The sequence below is a fragment of the Periplaneta americana genome, chromosome 9 (genome assembly GCF_040183065.1).
Source record: "Periplaneta americana isolate PAMFEO1 chromosome 9, P.americana_PAMFEO1_priV1, whole genome shotgun sequence".
Lineage (NCBI taxonomy): Eukaryota > Metazoa > Arthropoda > Insecta > Blattodea > Blattidae > Periplaneta > Periplaneta americana.
Window position 1 is genome coordinate 44473239 of NC_091125.1, and position 17374 is coordinate 44490612.

General features: G+C 41.7%; 1 non-coding gene across 1 annotated transcript; it reads right to left on the reverse strand.

Annotated features, from left to right (window-relative positions):
* Positions 1 to 7240: 7240 nt before the first annotated feature.
* TRNAN-GUU (transfer RNA asparagine (anticodon GUU)) lies at positions 7241 to 7313 on the reverse strand. The gene has a single exon. It is a non-coding gene; the product is annotated as a tRNA-Asn (tRNA).
* Positions 7314 to 17374: the final 10061 nt, after the last annotated feature.

Consider the following 17374-nt stretch of genomic DNA (forward strand, 5'->3'; position numbering starts at 1 on the left):
ATAATTCCTATGTGACATATTTATCGATTTTCAGATTTTTGCTCTATTAAATAACTTAAATAGTGATACAGCAAATAATAAAATCTCCTATATGTAATTATATTTCTCCGTCTCGAAAATGTAAAATTCACAGTCTTCTATGTAAGATAATAAGATAAAGATAAAGATAAAGATAGCCTATTGTGTCCCATGAAGGGCAAAGGCCTCCTTAAATAAGGGCAAGCTCTACGTGAGCTAGTTCACGTTAGGCGCGATATTTAAGTCTAGGAACTTGAATTTATTTAACACTGATTCTCTCACTGCCTTTCAAAACTTCCTGTCTATGCACAGTCGAGTACTTTCCACTTTCTTCTGTCTCTTGCCTCTCTGGACCATTGTTGACCTGCCTGTTCTTTTGAAGAAGTCTGCCCATCTGCGCCAAGGTCTGCCATGAAGTCTCCTTCCTATACGGGGGTCCTACATGGTAGCTATGTACGGCTGCCATATGATGAATAAATGTGTTCTTTCTTCCTACTGAAAATTTTTATATTTTGCACTTGGAGTTATTGCAGGAACAACGACGATATGGTGGCGTATTACATTGTGGATACAGTAACTTGAGTTAGATTAAGGACAAAGTGGTGATTTGTCTGTCTCTCATAGAAATCGAGTGTGTCTTTGTTCTTACTTCGTGAGATCGCCTTGTGACATGCTAACCACATCACCACGGAACCCTGCCGTTTACGAATGTCTAATTACTCACATACAAGAAAAAGTGGATTAGAAGGCCTAATCTCTGGTGAAAGTGAGCTCCTTCTGAGAGACCTTAAAGATCTTAAGTACTTTGTTTATTATTTTAGTACATTATGCATTCCAGTTAGGAGACTGAAGATATTTCTTGTGTTGCCCTGGTGTAGACTGCGTATGTCCCTTTTCAGACACAAACCAAACTACACATAAAATATTTAGGAGTAAAGGAACGAATACCGAGATATCTAGGCCTATATCTGCATCTTGTGCTTCATAATTTCTCAAGTGTTCCGCATCCAGCACTTACGGGAACACGAGAAGACGAAAACTCCTCTGTGGTTAAAGCATCGTTGTTTTCTTTACTTCTTACATCACTGTGCCTAGGAATTCACACAGATAAATGTAATTATTATTCTTTGTTAATTGGCATTGAATGTCCCTACAGTCTTCAACTATCTTAGTAATTTTAGGGGACTCATAGCAGACTTTTTTTACGGAGGAGGGACCCGAAGGTTTACACTGCACCCTGAGGCTTATTGTGCTTACCACTCCTATTCTGTGAATGATTAGGTCGCCGAACGGTCGCACTCTTGTACAAGTACAGCACGCTGCACCGTGAACTTAACCCGGGCTATGGTATGTATGACTATGACATGTGAATTAATGTTGACGAAATGAGTCCGAGTTCCAAAGCCGGAAGTTACCCAGCACTTCTGCTTCAATTGGTTGAGGGAAAACTCTGGAAAGAAATCTCACCAGGTAACTTGTTCCAACCACGATCTGAACCCGGCCCCGCTCGTTTCATGGCCAGACGCGCTAACCGTTACTCCACAGCAGACTTACTTATGGCGTTTAGAAAACCCTGAGGTTCATTGCCGCCCTCACATAACACCGCCATCGATCCCTACCCTGAGCAAGATCCATCTAGTGTCTATCATCATATCCCACCTCCCTCAAATCAATTTTAATATTATCTTCCTAACTACGTCTCGGCTTACCCAAAGATCTTTTTCTCTTCGACCTCACAACTAACACTCTATATGCATTTCTGGATTCGCACATACGTGCTACATACCCTACCCTGCCTATCTCAAACGTCTGGGTTTAATGTTCCTAATTATGTCAGATGAAGAATACAATGCGTTGTGTAACTTTCTCCATTCTCCTGTAACTTCATCCCTCTTAGCCCCAAATATTTTCCTAAGCACCTTATTCTCAAACACCTTTAACCTCTGTTTCTTTCTCAAAGTGAGAGTCCAATTTCACAATCACACAGAACAACCGATAATATAACTGTTTTATAAATTCTAATTTTCAGCTTTTTTGAGATCAGACTCAACCGAATAATAAAATGCATTTCCCATATTTATTCTGCATTTAATTTCCTCCCGAGTGTCACTTATATTTTTTGCTGTTGCTCCAAGATATTTGAATTTTTTCACCTCTTCAAAGGATAAATTTCCAATTTTTATATTTCCATTTCGTACTGTGTTCTGGTCACGACACATAATCATATACTTTGTCTTTTCGGGATTTACTTCCAAACCTGTCTCTTTACTTGCTTCAAGTAAAATTCCCGTGTTTTTTTTCTCATAGCAGACTATCCTACCAAGTGCTGATGCCTATATATCTGCATGACATTCTCATGTTATACTGTTGTGAGAATTTTGAACAAATATTAAATATCGGGATTCTGATCACGTAACCAACATAACTCAAAGCCATCACTTACGATATACGACAAGGTAGGAGAAACAAACAAGAGACTTATGCATTATCACACTATCAATCATAAGTAGTAAACAGTGATTTATATTGGGTGTGCACTGTGTTGTAGTGAAAGTGCAGTGAGTTTCAAAGCAAATTCTGAGAGTTATAGTGGCAGAGAAAAGACATTGATTTACAGTGAAAGAGTGTAAGTTATAGTGAACTTGCTATAGTAGCTTGCAATAAAGTCTAGACTAGCGATTTTGAAGTTAATATAGTAAGTACGATTCTATGGAATAATAAGGGTGTCATTGATGTTTTGTTATTTGAAGTTTGTATCAGTGAAGACTTGTGTCAATGAACTGTGTTTGTATCAGTTAAGTTTTATAGTTTATAGTGGTAATGCAAAGTATTTGGACAGTGAAATGTTTTTGAAGTGTTAGTGAAATCAGGATAGTGACAGTAAAATGTGTCGTAGTTCCAGTGCAGTGAGTGAGTTGAGAGCGAAATGAGTGTAGTGCTGAAAGGTACTTGTGCATGTATATAGTGAGGGTCACATAAGAACAGTTCCTAAACAACAAATATTGCCGTCTTGTCAGTGTTGCCAACTGTTACCAGATATCACACGATCCTACATATTAAATGACTTATGTACTTACCTTACTTTATGTTGGAAGGTTATTCTAAATAATTCAATACTTTGTAACATATTTTCATAGGCAACCTATACGGGAAAGGGATCAACATGTCAAGTATTTTGTCTGGGAAATACGAAATTCATTGGTTTGACTAAACAATTGGCTCACGAGACCTAACCTAAAAATGTATTTTGTTTCACCACATGAAATTATTAGTACTAACTTCGAAAAACTTACCTGACTATAATCTTGAATTATAACCACAACATAACACATAAAATAACTAATGTGTCTTAATATTAATACTCATATTAATTAATTATTAGTATGTTCAAATTTCACTAGCTTCCAGTAACCGGCTCAGAAATCTAGTACAATTCTAATTTCATGGAACTCCAGTACCGACAACATCTGTCTTAGCTGCCAATATACCAGTTACAGAATCAGTACCATTTGTAGTATTTGTTAGTATCGAAATTCGAAACGAAGTTGGCAAAAGAAAATTCAACCTGCAAACTAGAAAATCACCACAATAAACATATATATATATATATATATATATATATGTTTATAGTCCGGATATATATATTGTGACAGCGACGTGAGATTCGAACTCACGACCGGCGTTCCGCAAGAGAGAAGATCGCGCGGAGCACTTTGGGATGGCGCGCGGCGGAGAGGGGAAAAGGGCCAACGCGGCGAGAGAGTGGAGAGAGAGTGCGCGCGCATCTGGTGCTGGTAGAGAGGAGAGGGCTCGGGATTTTTCTGGAGTGCCATCTCTAGAGACGCGTGGAACCTTCGAGGCTACGTCGCTGTGGTTATAAATTACGGACGCGAAGGAACGACAGCAGTTTCGAGTTTTCAGTTATTCAGTCAGTGAGTAAGCCAGAGCAAGCAAGCCAGACTTGTGTGCCGGAGTTCGACTCGAGTGTGCGTCCGCATCTGCGTCAGCATCCGAAGGCCTGAGTTCGAGTGCAGTGGATCGCAGTTGGAGGGACCTGAGTTTGAGTACAGTGGACCGCAGTTGGAGGGACCCGAGTTCGAGTACAGTGAACTGTCTCTGAAGGTCTGTGGTTCGAGATACTGTGAACTCGAGTGACTGAGATAGAAGAACTGTGAACTGAGAACTGGTAGTTCTGATTTGTAAATAGTGCTTTGTAAATATTAGTTAAGATTAACAGTTCATTGTTGTGCGTAATAGTCCAAGTAAATTGTCATTGTCGTCGGTGGAGTGCTATAACGAATACTGTGTTGAGTGAAGATCCAATTGTTGACAAGAGCGTTTAAGGTGAATTGTAGAAAGGAATTATTGTTGTGACGAATAAATTACATTGTTGTTACTAATAAAGTTCACATTGGTGTCAGAACCGGGATATTATCGACAATGGAAAACCTACAGCAGATCCTGCAAGCCATCGCAGAAATGAAAGCAGAAATGAAAAAGGACATAAGTGACGTAAAAGCAGAAATGAAAGACGACATGAACGACATGAACAGACACATCAGTGAGGTTAAGAACGACATAAGTGATGTGGAGTCCGGCCAGAGACCAGTATGGGCCGATATCGCCAACCGTAGCACCACTTACAAGACCTACTGGGCCCAGTGGGAATCCTTCACTGTCAAGGACGGTATCCTGAAGAGGATTTGGGAGTCGGCCGATGGAAGGACCCGCATAGAACAACTTGTCCTGCCCAGGAGCAAGGTGAAGGAAGTGCTGGAGGAGACTCATGCTGGAGTGACTGGAGGCCACCTGGGAGCCAACAGGACGCTGGACAAGTTAAGGCAGAGGTTCTATTGGTTGCATCAGAGAACCGACACGGAACAATGGTGCCGAAGATGCGACACCTGTGCAGCCAGTCGCGGACCAAGGACCCGCAGCAGGGGAGCCATGCAGCAGTACAACGTGGGAGCTCCTTTTGAGAGGATCGCCATCGACGTTGCTGGACCGTTCCCGGTCACGGATCGCGGGAACCGCTACCTGTTAGTCGCCATGGATTACTTCACAAAATGGCCAGAGGTGCACGCGATTCCCAACCAAGAGGCTTCGACGGTGGCCGACGCGCTGCTTGACAACTTCATCTGCCGATTCGGGGTGCCCCGGGAATTGCATAGCGATCAGGGGCGCAACTTCGAATCCAACCTGATGGGAGAATTGTTCGAGCGTCTGGGGGTGCATAAAACCAGGACCACTCCCCTCCATCCACAGTCCGACGGCATGGTGGAACGATACATCAAAACCGTGGAGGAGCACCTGCGGAAGGTGGTGTCCAACCATCAACGAGACTGGGATGCCAGAGTCCCACTGTTCCTCTTGGCCTACAGAGCTTCGGTCCACGATACAACACAGTGACACCGGCAAACATGGTCTTCGGGAGAGAGCTGCGCCTGCCCTGTGATCTGCTGTTTGGCACGCCACCCAGCGCCGACCAGCCAGCGACTGACTATGTGGCAGAACTCACCGAGAAGTTGAATGGAATTCACCAAGTGGCCAGAGAGCACCTCAAGATGGCCAGCGACAGGATGAAGGTGCGCTACGACAGATTAGCCAACTCTGCAGGATTCCAGGAGGGCGACATGGTGTGGCTGTATCGACCTACCAGGACCAAGGGGAAATCACCAAAGCTGCAGCGTGCCTGGGATGGACCATACCGCGTGGTGACCCGGATCAACTACGTGGTGTACCGCATCCAGCGACAACCTCGAGGGAAGATGATGGTGGTGCATCTGGACCGATTAGCAGCCTACCAAGGGACTGCCCGGGACGAGCAGCCCTAAGGAGGGAGCAATGTGACAGCGACGTGAGATTCGAACTCACGACCGGCGTCCCGCAAGAGAGAAGATCTCGCGGAGCACTTTGGGATGGCGCGCGGCGGAGAGGGGAAAAGGGCCAACGCGGCGAGAGAGCGGAGAGAGAGTGCTTGCGCATCTGGTGCTGGTAGAGAGGAGAGGGCTCGGGATTTTTCTGGAGTGCCATCTCTAGAGATGCGTGGAACCTTCGAGGCTACGTCGCTGTGGTTATAAATTACGGACGCGAAGGAACGACAGCAGTTTCGAGTTTTCAGTTATTCAGTCAGTGAGTAAGCCAGAGCAAGCAAGCCAGACTTGTGTGCCGGAGTTCGACTCGAGTGTGCGTCCGCATCTGCGTCAGCATCCGAAGGCCTGAGTTCGAGTGCAGTGGATCGCAGTTGGAGGGACCCGAGTTCGAGTACAGTGAACTGTCTCTGAAGGTCTGTGGTTCGAGATACTGTGACCTCGAGTGACTGAGATAGAAGAACTGTGAACTGAGAACTGGTAGTTCTGATTTGTAAATAGTGCTTTGTAAATATTAGTTAAGATTAACAGTTCATTGTTGTGCGTAATAGTCCAAGTAAATTGTCATTGTCGTCGGTGGAGTGCTATAACGAATACTGTGTTGAGTGAAGATCCAATTGTTGACGAGAGCGTTTAAGGTGAATTGTAGAAAGGAATTATTGTTGGGACGAATAAATTACATTGTTGTTACTAATAAAGTTCACTATATATATATATATATATATATATATATATATATATATATATATATACACATGCATTATTTCACTTTAATTTTAGGGTAGCCTACTGGTGAAAATTCCTTGTTTTTAGTCGCACACAGATCAGTCTACATATTACTGACTCTCTCTCACACATAGACAGAACCTCTCTACTTTAAAAATCTGTGTATTAATTATACAAGCTAAATGCATTAAGCCGGTGTGGACAAGAAAAAAGAAAAAAGAGTGAAAGCGAAAAGAACTTGGAAAGGACAGTGAAGAACACTTAGATGAGATAGATGAAACATGAAAAAGGTGAAATACATGAGCTGAATCAGTGTTGAATAATTTCGAGGGACAAATTGTTCCGGGGCCAGGTATCGAACCCGGGACCTTTGGTTTAACGTACCAACGCTGTACCAACTGAGCTACCCGGGAACTCTACCCGACACCGATCCAATTCCTCCCTCTTTATCCACATACCGCAAAGTGGGCTGACAACCGTCAAGCAACCAACTTCGAGTGCACACTAACTCCGTGTGACTTACATTGTGGTTTTCTGTTAACGAACAGTGACGTGTATTATGCAAATCAAGATTTCAGGTATAACTCCCTGTAAAGTTTATTTGAATAATTTCGAGGGAAAAATTGTTCCGGGGCCGGGTATCGAACCCGGGACCTTTGGTTTAACGTACCAACGCTCTACCAACTGAGCTACCCGGGAACTCTACCCGACACCGATCCAATTCCTCCCTCTATATCCACATACCTCAAAGTGGGCTGACAACCGTCAAGCAACCAACTTCGAGTGCAGGGAGTTATACCTGAAATCTTGATTTGCATAATACACATCACTGTTCGTTAACAGAAAACCACAATGTAAGTCACACGGAGTTAGTGTGCACTCGAAGTTGGTTGCTTGACGGATGTCAGCCCATTTTGAGGTATGTGGATATAGAGGGAGGAATTGGATCGGTGTCGGGTAGAGTTCCCGGGTAGCTCAGTTGGTAGAGCGTTGGTACGTTAAACCAAAGGTCCCGGGTTCGATACCCGGCCACGGAACAATTTTTCCCTCGAAATTATTCAAATCAACTTTACAGGGAGTTATACCTGAAATCTTGATTTGCATGAATCAGTGTTCATTGGCGATATAATGCTGAAGCCCTATGTTCCCGAAGGAATGAAAGGACCTGACCACCACTACCATCAACATGTAACGATCAATCAAAGAATTTACCGCTGCGTTACATCGTATCAGTCAAAAGAATGTGAATAATTGAGTCCCAAAACAAGAGAAGCTATTGATAACCGTCCAAAATTACAAATAGAGAAACCGATTTTATGCTAAAAGCGCCTTTAGGGCCATAGCATGTTCAGAAATACAGTTTCAGCAATTACACATAAAACAGTTAATATCATTCATATTGAACCTAACTAAACGTACTAATGTAGCCTTGAATTCATTCTGAAACCTCAAGGCTTACAATTCCAACCTTGAAATTTGCATTATTTGTGACATTTTGAAAATATATAACCTTTTTGTCTGAGAATGTTGGTAATAAATCTCACCTAATCCTTTATCGCGCCATTTTGCAACAAGTCTTCTTAGTAAGTTGCAAATCTGAAACAAGAAGAATGACGTGCAATTCTAAAGATGTCAAGAAGGCAGGTGGTGCAGGGCTTATAACGTCTTCTCAACTTTTCTAAAACATGTTATTGTGCACGGCCGTGTTGATTCATGGAGTATCCACTGTTACGTGTATTTATTGCAAAACTGTTCGATTTGAATGCGCGTTGCTTTGATCATAGGGATTCCACAAGACCTTCATGTCGCATTAATGCGATAGCATTAGTAATCCCAAAGCTTATACTCAGCACAATCCAATATATTATAATAGATGCAACGAATGATGATATCTGGAAATCTCTATCTAATATATAATCAGAGAAACCGATACATCGTACTGGATTGAAATTCATTCCTTTAATGAATAAAACAACACAAAAATGGAAACTTAAAAATGATTCTTATTCATTTTAACACTTGACCGACTTCGTGCATTGATTTACATACCGCTTTATATTTCTAAGCTAACGATTAATTCTTCCTTCACATATGGCAAAACTTCTTAGGAATCTTTGTTTATATATATACAAGAAGCGTGTTATTGTGCTAATTATTTCTTTGCGCGCTGATTTAGCAAATCCGCAGACTGTTATAAAAATTACATCAGAATGAATTTTATTGTCATCTCACGTCATTACGGAGATAAATTCAATTTTCCAATAGTTGTCAAGTTTCAATTAAATTAATGATTGATCAGTTTCTCTGAATTATTACAGGTATAGAGGTAGAGGTGCTTATCAGGAGGGGCATGAAGCCTCCCTAAGTATTTTAGAACAAGTAGGCTTTTTTGCACCCGTAATGGAATGAATTTCGTGCCAATAGTGCTGTTCGTCTAAGCTATCTCAAACATCCGCCACACTATGCATTCCTCTCCAGCCATCAAATACATGTACAACGCCTTTGGCGGTGGTCTGCCATACATCACATAATATCTATATGACTAGTCATGACCCCACCAGGAAGAAAGATAAGACCATGGTTGGTCCCGATGCCTGTTGTGCAGATCTTTGAGTGGTCTACAATCCGCCACAACTGTCAGCTATCAATTTTGATCTAACTGCGATTATAACACATCATGACAGACAATCGATTCTGTGTCACACAAAGATAAGTTGTGTTATATTTTTCCAAACGGAGAGATAATGAAAGGGCTATTGTTGAGAGTGTTGGTTGAATGACGACGGAAGACGGGAGAACCCAGCGAAAAACCCTCACAACTTCGGAGTTGTCCACCATAAATACACAAGGCTCATACAAAAGACCTTTCCGGTTTCGAACACATGTAATTTACGTTCTATGAATCTAAAGTGCATGAAAATAGTACCAATGGAAAGAAAAACTCACACACCGCCGTAGTTATTTATGAAAATCGGGATTTGCAAGCGGAATTAGAACCTATGGGAAAAATCTATCAAACAGCCAATGTCTTTCAAGAACCAGAAAATTGTGCGGGAAGCGGAAGAAGACAAGATAGACTTACGTGTTGTCATCGTTTTCCTTCAGAAACAACATTTTCCTGAAATGTCGACGCATTTAAAGACGCAAGTATGTAGTAGCCTAATACACAATGAACAAAGCTTCAACTATAAAACCTAATCCGTTTTAGATGACTAGACGGTCAAAGAAATATTAAAAATTTTGTGTTTTAATTTCATCTCATGTAGCTAATCCCATATACTGAACTGATACACCTGTGTGATATATACACCTATGTCTGACCGTGAAACGAGGGGCCCGGGTTCAAATCCTGATTGAGGTAAGTTACCTGATTGAAGTTTTTCCGAGGTTTTCACTCATCCAATTCAAGTTTTTCCGAGGTTTTCACTCATCCAATTCAAGCAGAATTGCTGGGGTAACTTTCACCATCATAGGCTAATTACAGTTCCCCTCTTTCATCATCTCCGTTTCTTTCAGGCTTGCGTCCGATGTAGAATCGGCTGCGGGACGCCACCGAACTTTCACCTGTGGTATGTGGTTATTAGTTGGTGGTGGTAGTGCTATATAAAGTGGGACCTCCCTCTGGGGCTCATGGTAGCTCGTGAAACCGGAGCAAGGGTTGAGAGACCGCGATGATGCCTACGTGGAAATATAAAAAAGGATTCTGCAAGCTGTAGGGGAGTACGGGAACGGAATGCAGGGGAATCTATAGCGCGGAGGGCCTTAGAGCATGTACATCATTCCCAAGCGGTCTACATGCGAGGGTAGTCCCCAACCCTCCTCTCCTCTCAAGGAGGACTAATAAAGACAGACAGACCCTTAAAGTCGATGAAAATATAGTCTAATACATGTTTTGTACTACCCGGAAATTACGAAAATTTTCAAACGAGTGATTATAGTGATATAGGGAATTTGGTGACATGAAAGCAGTTCAAGTGAAAGTATTCGGATAAAACTTTTCAGACTCATCACACATGCACCTCGGATTCGTCCCCTTCGAACTATGATTTACTGTGTAAAAAGTCGTTTGCAAGGTATCAGTGCATTTGTCACCAATTAATACTGATAACGAGTTTCGTATTTAACGACTGACGCGATTACGTTAATTGCAAGGACTTACTATGTTTACCGATGATAAGTGTGTACAGAGGTGAGGGACGAAAATTCTTCTGCAATTAAACAGTATTGTAGTTGATAGACTATACACAAATTACTGGAATATGAAGGACAGATTTTCAATCACGGAGATACCATGGGGATGGTACGAATACTTCTCTAAGATTCAACGGGTATCATAGAACATCTCCGAATGTTAAAGAGTCTCGCCAACTGGGCGTCCTCAAAGTAATATCCTGGTCTCGTAACCGTCTCATGCATGCTAGCGAGTGTCCACTCGCAACACTCTGTAATCCTCGCGCGTCTCACCAACTGGGCGCTCCCGCTGACACCGTTGAAAGGTCGTGAACACTTCAAAAAAAGTCAGTATCTGGCGGTCCATCTCTAACCGGTAATACCCAAATTCGTACACAGCTAGTATGTATGTATGTATGTATGTATGTATGTATGTATGTATGTATGTATGTATGTATGTATGTATGTATCTATGTATGTATGTATGTATACACTACCGGTCAAAAGTTTTCGATCACCTATCACAACTATGGATTTGCGGCCCCATTTCTAGTTTTGTTGCCACCTTTTTTCTACACTGGACTGAACTCCGTTTTCCTGATGGGACAAAATTTAGTACTTGACAGAGCAACTTGACAGTCTATTATTATTCATCCGTGTAATATGATATAGCCAAATATTTCTATATGTAACAATATTCTCGTTTAAGTTGGTAACACATAACCAAGTTATGATTTCTTCATTTGGGATCCTCTCGCTCCTTGTTACATCACGGACCTTAAAAAACGTATTTCTGCAGTCTGCAATCTACTCTTATTCTTTGAAGATAGCACCACTTCCATATAGACAAGCTCTCTACCGTAACTGTTTATCAAATTCTATTTGTTTATCAATTCTTGTTTTTTTCTTTAAAATTGTTCAATAGTGCCACACATATGGTTAAATCAAACTCATCGTAGTAAGATAAATGGCAGCCAGAAAATTAAATGTATTACTGTGGGGAGCTCACGAGATCAGCCCTGGTAGGAATGTGGAGTAATGCCAATTCTACACGCAGGCAACAGCCAGTGTAACGCTACTCTTGCTCGCAGAGAACGACATAATGACACACTACTAACTACATTACAGTAACTAACCAATGTGAAAACATTGATCAACTTTTAAAATATAAACCAACAGTGTTAACTTATACAACACACTCATACAGAGCTAGTCTCAAACTAGCCGATTTTTTCAGCCACAGTATAATTAAACATCATGTGGTGACAGTGATGTCATCTGTTTAGTGTCATAAAGGTCATAACTCATAACAACTTATCTTATCGCTGGTCAGTTCTAGGAAGAGCGGTGCTCGATTCATCAATACCTCCCCGCACCGCAGAGACTCCTCGCAGAGACTTTCTCGTAAGCTCCCTATAGTAGATAACGTATTAAAATGACTGATTATTCGATATTATTTTTTACCTTACTTGCCATTTTTTTCTAAAAAAACGCAATTGCCTTAGTTTTTGCTGCGGAAATTGCAAAATTGTAAGGTTTTTATGACTTTATTAAGGTCGTGGAGACATTTTTGGAGGGTTGTTCGTCGAAGGGCTTGTTCATCGAAGAGAGCACTCTCCCTCTGGTCTTGTTCACCATTATATCAATCCAATCAACGCCAGGGATCGGACCCGAATGAGCTACACGACAAGCCTGAGGACTAGCTATCTAAGTGACTTTCAATTGATAATCGTATTGTGAATCATAAAGAAGTGGTTAATTCTGGCAGGATAAACTGGAGTTCACCTCTTGTGAGGAAAGAACTCAATAGAGTCTTTCCACTTGGCTTAACCGGGATTCGAAATACGAAAAACAAAATCCTGGATTTTCAGTTAATAGTATACCATGTCACGAAGTGTGACTGGAAACTGAAATGAATGACACCCATATGTCACGAATGGCAGAAGTGCATGAATTCAAAAACTGTGGAGATTGGCACTCAGGCATAGTGTGAACCAGGTGTGAAGTAATTTCGTATTGATCGAGCACGATTATTCTCTTCACGTAGCCGTGACGGACATCATCACGAGCCAAGCTGTCAATCCCGAAGAACAGAATTTGCATACAGAGGCACTGAGATTGTACTTTCCATTCATGCCTCATTATGACAAACTGTGTCGCTTGTAAAGTAACAACTATGGAGATTTATACCTCCCACTTTCTGGAGGTGACGCTGCAACTGTATGAGTTATAGGGGAGACCATGCTATATTTAACAACACATCATTTAAAAGGAGTATGTATTTTTAAATATGGGCACGTGGGGAATATGGGAAATATTAAGTTTTCATGTCAAAACACTTGCAAAGAATTATCTTTCTTCGCTAATAAGGTTAGTATAAAGTGAGAGTATCGTAATGGTTGCTGTGCAGTATTGTCTCGTATTTTTGTTAAAACAGTCATCTAAATCGTGAGTATTGACTTCCAAGTATACTAAAATTTCACAATACTTATTTTAGATATGATATATGCAGTAGATTGCACATGAACGTTAGAAAATAGTTTAAATCTAATAGTATACTGTACATACAGAATACACATCTTGAACTGCCGTCCTGTTGCGTCAGAAGTTGTTTTGTGAATAGTTTACGGTAGTGCCAACTGTTCAAAGTAAACCCTAAATGTCGGGGTAATATGGGCGCTAATGTTCGGGGGAATATGGGCAAGCATTACAGTTCATAAAAATGACTCTTCAATCTTGATGAAAATGGCCTACAAATGATTACAAGAGCAAAAGATGTCATTGCACCCAAAGAACACAAAGTGGTGCATTGCATTTACCCTAAAGAAAAGGCAGAAACCATTACCCTTGTGGCCTGCTTCAAGGCAGCAGGGAACTACTTTTCTCCAAGTATCATTATAAAAGGAGTGAGGACAATAATGACTGAAAGAACAGCTGCCTGCTGTCAGTAAGTTTTACTTCAACAAGCAGTCTGCCTATATTAACGGAAATACGAGGTGTAATCATTAAATTCCGAGACCTGTCCCATAAGTGGAAATAAAATTACCTCATTTAAATGTGGTTGCCATCCCCTTCAAGGTAGTCCACTTGGGCAGCTATATACTGATCCCAGCGTATCGGCCATTTTTGGAATGCCTCCTGGAAGTCGCGTTCTTGAAGCCTGTCAAGCACCTTCTGCGATTCGAGTTGGATCTCCTCCACAGTGCTCAAACGGAGACCCTTTAGCTTGAATTTCATCTTCGGAAAAAAAAAAGACGCAGGTGGCCAAATCTGATGAATACGGGGGTGAGGAACGATACCATCTTATTAAGGGTGCAAAACTGGAGTGTTGCAAGAGCTCTGTGAGCTGTCGCAGTGTAGTCATGGAGCATGCATTTTTTCTTTGTCCAGAGTTGTGGTCGTTCATATTCAAAATGGACGTGAGGATCATTATGCACAATTTGTCGAATTTTTTCGACATTTTCGGCAGTGTTGCACGTGTGTGGTCGACCTGGCCTCTCGTCGTCCTTCAGCGATGTTTTGCCATTTCTGAAGCATGAATGCCAGTCGAAATATTCACCTGAATCACTGCTCCATTCCCGTAGGCTTGCTTCAACATTCTATGGGTTACGGTTGCCGATTTCCCAATGAATTTTATGTTGGCTCTTTGCTCCAGTTCCGAGTCCATCGAATTTCGCAAGTGCGCGAATGCGCGCGCTAACAAAATCTTGTGTAACACAGGTCTCAATGAAGATAGTACTTCGCAACTGCGTGTCACGTCTTTTCAAGGTCGTTTAGTGTCACTGCTGCGCACGCGTGTCAATCACGTGATCCCTTCGCCCACAGCAGACACAATCTCGGAATTTAATGATCACACCTCGTATATTTTTCTCAATAATCAAGAACTTCGTTATTTATTTCAACATCAGTAAGCATGCACCTGCAATTTTGATAGTACAGAGTTGGGCAGATAAAACCGGCCCGTCTCATCTCATTTGATTTGAAAGAACTATTCTTATTCACAAAATAACTCTTAACATTACAACAACAAACAGAACAGTTTATAAATCATTTGTAAGTTATAGCATGTAACAAGCAACAATGTAACTAAACATGCGGAAGAAAGGATAGCCAACATAATTTCAAATCAAAAGAAATGAAACGGGCCGGTTTTATCTGCCCAACTCTGTAGATGGACGTGATTCACATAGTTGTAATCCTGACACTCTTAACTTTGCAATAGAAAATTGATTATGCATGTTTTGTCTTCCTCCACTCACCACAGCCTGGCTTAAATCAGCAGATAGTGGTCTGCTTGGTCCTCTGAAGAAAGCTTACAACAGTGGTGCTACAGTTTTCTTCAGGCAACATAGGAGACATTTTACGAAGGTCGAGTTTGCTTCCATTGTCAAAGAAGGCTGGAACAGATGTGTCAATGTACGTCTGGCTATAAATACCTTCCGAGCTTCAGGCCTTTTCCACTGCACATGAGTGTCACTCCTGATTATGCTTACATTGGCACTGCAGCATCAGGTGACAAACCTACAATTCATAAAATTATTCCACTGATTCAAATGTATTAGAATCTCCAAACGTCATTCATCGCCAAAGAGTCACATCATCTGCCAAAGACGTTACACAGTAACCATCACAAACTGCATATACAATATATATAATATAGTTAATACAGTTATATTTTCAAATATTTTAAGTGTTTTTTCACTTCTTTCAGTTGACTGTGATTCACATCATTAATGCCCATCTTACCCCCACACTCGGGGGAATATGGGCAAAACACATTAACTTGCATTTTCCAGTTTTACTTGCATACATTTTGGAATAAGCAGTCAAGATTCTTATATAATATAGCTAAATTGTTAAGAAACATATCCCAGCTGTAAAATTATTTATTAGAAAAAACCGAGAGATATTGCACCCGAAATAGTACTAAGGTGTCCATATTCCCCCGACTTCCCCTATACACAACATTAAAAAAATATTAGCGTACAAAAATAAAAGCAAAGCAATAAATTCTGTTCATTCATTTATAGAGTTCTGTCCAAGGACAGGTCTTTCACTGCAAACCCAGCTTCTTCAATCTTTCCCATATTCTGCCTTCCTCTTAGTCTCCTCATATGATCCATGTATCTTAATGCCATCTATCATCTGATATCTTCTTTTGCCCCAAACTCTTCTCCCATTCACCATTCCTTCCAGTGCATCCTTCAGTAGGTAGTTTCTACTCAGCCAGTGATCCAACCAATCAATTACTTTTTCTCTTTCTGATCAGTTTCAGCATCATTATTTCTTCACCCACCTTTTTCAACACATATTTTCATTTCCTATTCTGTCTGTCCACTTCACACATTCCATTCCTTTCCATTTCCACATTTCAAATGATTCTATTCGTTTTTCTTCACTTCGTCGTAATATCCATGTTTCTGTCCCATACAATGTCACACTCCACATAAAGCACTTCACTAGTATCTTCCTTAGTTCTTTTTCCAGAGGCCCACAGAAGATGCTCCGTTTTCTATTAAAAGCTTTCTTTGCCATTGCTATCCTCCTTTTTCACTTCCTGGCAGCAGCTACTGCACCCTAAGCCAGGCATTTCCAACTGCTGACTCCGTAATGTCAAACGTCTTTGCTTTCGTGCTCTTCAAGAGGGGAAGCACAAGTGAAGGAGCAAAGTAAGGAGAGTGGCAGTGGAAGGGACGGATATGTTTAAATAGCGGAGACATAACATACCCTCCCTCACGTGCTTTAGCTCTGCTGCAAGAGGGGAAGCACTAGTGAAGGAGCAAAGTAAGGGGAGTGGCAGTGGAAGGGATGGAGATATTTAAATAGCGGAGACATAACATACCCTCCCTCACGTGCTTTAGCAGTTCTGCTGCAAGAGGGGAAGCACAGGTGAAGGAGCAAAGTAAGGGGAGTGGCATTGGAAGGGACGGAGATGTTTAAATAGCGGAGACATAACATACCCTCCCTCACGTGCTTTAGCAGCTCTGCTGCAAGAGGGGAAGCACAGGTGAAGGAGCAAAGTAAGGAGAGTGGCATTGGAAGGGACGGAGATGTTTAAATAGCGGAGACATAACATACCCTCCCTCACGTGCTTTAGCAGCTCTGCTGCAAGAGGGGAAGCACAGGTGAAGGAGCAAAGTAAAGAGAGTGGCATTGGAAGGGACGGAGATGTTTAAATAGCGGAGACATAACATACCCTCCCTCACGTGCTTTAGCAGCTCTGCTGCAAGAGGGGAAGCACAGGTGAAGGAGCAAAGTAAGGAGAGTGGCATTGGAAGGGACGGAGATGTTTAAATAGCGGAGACATAACATACCCTCCCTCACGTGCTTTAGCTCTGCTGAAAGAGGGGAAGCATTAGTGAAGGAGCAAAGTAAGGGGAGTGGCAGTGGAAGGGATGGAGATGTTTAAATAGCGGAGACATAACATACCCTCCCTCACGTGCTTTAGCTCTGCTGCAAGAGGGGAAGCACTAGTGAATGAGCAAAGTAAGAGGAGTGGCAGTGGAAGGGATGGAGATGTTTAAATAGCGGAGACATAACATACCCTCCCTCACGTGCTTTAGCAGCTCTGCTGCAAGAGGGGAAGCACA